This window comes from Cydia pomonella, chromosome 22, assembly GCF_033807575.1.
Source record: "Cydia pomonella isolate Wapato2018A chromosome 22, ilCydPomo1, whole genome shotgun sequence".
NCBI lineage: Eukaryota > Metazoa > Arthropoda > Insecta > Lepidoptera > Tortricidae > Cydia > Cydia pomonella.
Genome location: NC_084724.1, coordinates 6,285,133 through 6,289,272, shown reverse-complemented (window position 1 = coordinate 6,289,272; position 4,140 = coordinate 6,285,133).

The window sequence follows — 4,140 nt, the reverse complement described above, 5'->3', positions numbered from 1 at the left end:
TCATAGTATTTATTGCAACCAAAAATTTAATATGCTCAAAAAAATGTGGGAAAATATAACAAACCCATTAGTTAATTATATTCACAATGAAATGAACACAATTTGCCACCATAAACAATTTTAAGAAATTGTATCTGAAATCGGATGCGTTCGAGTAGGGAGTCGCTTAAATCAGGGCTGATTTAGACGGCGCGTATGCTATTTTAGTTACATTGAGGAATATTCGTTCCAATCAAACAACGCAATGTATTGAAACTCGCATGTGAATACTCGCACCATCTAAATGAGCCTCTAACATTTTTTTCTTGAGGCCTTTCATGTTTACTTTAAACAAATTAATGACATATTCGATCATGTTACAAATTCAATAATATGATAATGATAGTATATATAGTATGATGGGATGAGTCTGGTATTTTTTTCTAATGTTACTGATAAAATTGGTTTGCCATACTATAAAATCCCTACTATACTCTGGCGAAAAAAGGCGCGATATTCAAATTTTCCATGGGAAGTCATCACTCAACACCGCGCGCCTAAATTTATAAAATCTACGGTCATTTTTCTACTGACAGTTTATATATAGTTTGGCAAGCCATTACCGTCAGTAGAAAAAAACGGAAAATTTAAAAATGTAGGCGCGAACGCTACAAGTCTTTTCTGCCTGTTCCGGCTTAAACCGCTAAGCAGATTTAGATAAAATGTGGTAAAAATATAGTTTGCAAAATTTTTTGGCGGTGTCTTCACCGGCAAAGTACAGTCTAGGTACTTATTATAAAATAACCTTAAAAATGCTGCCAGTTTCGAGTTAAATACATCAATATAGAACTAACGGCGAATTCAAAAGGGATTGTGAAGAATGGTGCAAACTTGCTTCGGGTTGGTTGTCGAAGAAATCGTTTTTTGGTCATTGGAATAAAAAATACATTTGACGTTAAAACGAGGCAATAATGGGACCCATTTCAAAAAGCTACAATTTATAGGTACCTATTATGGCGTTACACACTTAGCTGAAATTATCAGATTTTTTTGTATGGTGAAATCAGATGACAGATAATGTCAGATCCCGAGTACCGAATTTCTGATAATCTAAATCTACGTGTGGTCTACCTATATCGTACTATAGTTTGGCAAGCCACGTCCGTCATTAGAAAAAGGCGGCAAATAAAAAAAAAATGGCATTTGACCTCCACAATAAATATTCGAATTTCACACCTATTTCATTTCTACTGAAAAAGTTGGCTTGCCAGTCATAACGCACGGTTTTGCAAAAGCGAGAGGCAGTTATCCTCTAAAGTGAGAGGGTAACGTTATCACACTGATGCGGATCTGCACGCTGCTCCAGTGTGTGAGCCAGTCAGCACTACGCATCCAATGGGAAGACTGCCTAATATCTGCCTTAATTGTTTTCTCTTGGAGAGGCCCATTTGTCGAACAATATAAGTCTAATATTATTAGCATATTGCCCTGGCAACCCATACGATTTGACAGTTCGTGGACTAATATTATTAGTCTATACCGTTCGAGAAGTGGACCCCAGCTTGTAGCTTTTTAAAGCGGCCCTGTCGTTGCCACAAAAAAAAAGTACCTCCTGTTCGTTATCAATAAGGTCTGAATTAGTTCTTATTGATAACTGAGAGAAGTACAGTCACATAAAATATCTGTCACAAAAAGTGCGCAGAAATAACTGTTATTTTAAACCGCAAGATGTCGTTTATTTTTGCGCGCTTCGTGTAAGTTGTCGGTGACAGTAATAGTTTGGCTGAAAACGTCAAAAATAACATTGAATTGTTTTTAAAATATTTGATAGTAGTAAGTGTGCACGTGAGGCGATGGTTTCCCCTTTTCGTTTACAAAGTGCAGTCTCTGCAAATATTTTTGGTAATATTTTACCCTTCGTAGTCGTGATTTCTTCCTAGGACATTGACGGCATTTATCTCGATCATTAGGTTTCTTTTCGTAGCACAATCGTATCGATTCTGTAGCTTTGTGTCGCTCCGTGTCAGAAGGGACCTGAGGACTGAGCATTCACTTATCGCCGTAGAGGATGAACGGTCCAGATCCAGGCCGAGACTTCTGACACTTCGAAGTGTTGGACGCCTCGGTCTGGACCCGGGCCGTTCTAGCGTAAGTCATTCTTAAGGGTCCTTGTAATAAGGAACGACACATTTATTAAGTATACACGGACAGGCGCCCGCGCCACTCCTCTACCTTAAGTATAACTGAGAATCTATATTTTTATCGAAATTAATTTAAAAAATATATATACATATATATACCTAATTATGAAATTCCTAAAAATTAATGGATTTTTTAATATTTATGTGTATGGTAGTATTGCGAGATGAACAGACGCTTAAGTTTTATTGTTTCTATAGATCGTGCAATGTATAATTTACTGTCCATAAAATTGATAATTATCTATAACTGATGTGTACAAAAATCAGTATGTTTCAGGCATTTTGAATCCGACTTAATGTATGTAAAAATAAATGTTGTTTTAAAATTGTGCTTTTTCATTTTCACCTATCATCATTATCTGTCTGTCCGGCCGTTCTCTACAGGTGGCCTTGAAATATTTTTTGTCAAAAAAATCATACAAGCTATTGGCGCCGACTGTACTTTTTTGCCACAGGCAACTAATACTCATCGAGACAATTATGAAAACTCCAAACACAATTATAGACGCCACAGGTGACCAGAAGGCTGGCCAGTATTTTGCTCAACGCATTAGCATTGCCATTCAACATGGCAATGCGGCCAGCCTTCTGAGCACACTGCCCATCGGCAGTGACTTGGAGGACGTGTTTTATTTATAGGACCTTTATTTTAAATTTATTTATAGTTTTTATTATTATTTTTAAGTTTATGTATAAGTTATTGTTTCATTCAATTATATTTTATTTCTATTATATATTTTTTTAACACAATTAGGTTGCGTTGTTTCACCACAAAGTTTCTATGGCTACCTCCTGTCTCCATCATCAGATCAGCTCCATGTCATCATAATATTGCATTGTCCGATTGTCACCCAACTCACTTAAGCAAATTTTCAACTTCAATCGGAAACGCGAAGTGGGTCAAATTTAGCTTCTAAGATTTGACCGACAGAAACTAACAAACCATATTAACATACATATTAACAGGGCAAGTTAATCAAAAGCTTGTAAAAATGACATACGTTGCACCACGCCAATCAAAACCTGAAATAAATGTATGAAAATGTGTCGTTTCGAAGGAAAAAGTCCCACTGTCGCTTGCCATAAGGGACGCTTTGGCAGGTTATTCGTATTAACTATAAAGATACAATCTCGTCCTTATGATAAGCGACAAGGTGGGACCTTTGACTAGACTTCGACAAAATCATGTGACCTTTCGTAGCATCTCTGTCATCTCGATACATGTTATTGTTAACATTTGGTATTTGTCGACGTTCGATTGTCATCTTAGGCTAAGGCCCTTGGTTGCATTTCTTAACAGATTGTTTCAAAATTTCGCGAGGTTCTAAAGTTGGCAGCGATTTTGTTTGCCTAGTTCTAACTAACCTAGTAGTAATATTAACCTTATCTTTGGCTGTATGTTACCGGAGTAACTATCGATTCTATGTAACTACTTTTTTCAAACCGAATCTGGCTGCCAAGTGACACGCATAGCTTAGTTTGGGGCGGCAGGATATTTTTAAATGTTAATAAGTTTTTTCTTTCAAATAAACAATTTTTATTTTGGCAGACCAGACAGTGTGTTATTTTAAACGTCAAACTTCTATGAATTATGTCATTTACTTAACATTTGCACAGGCTGGGCTATCAAAATCGCTGCCAACTTATCTTGGTCTGACTATATAAGTCTAAATAAATTGAAAATAAAAATTAAATACTTACACACTTCTGGTCTGACGACGTTAAAACTGTATATTTGTGACGTTATCTATGAAAAGGGACCTTATTCTCGATGGCGCTTCCGCCGTTATAAACGATGCTCCGATACAAATACAACGCTGCGCGACGCAGTGCGGCGTAAGCGCCATCGACAATAAGGTCCCTTTTCATAGATAATGCCACATTTTTGGATTTTTTTGCTAATTCAGTTACTCCTGAAAGGGTTGAGTTTAGATCTTCACAATACAAATAAAACAACAAA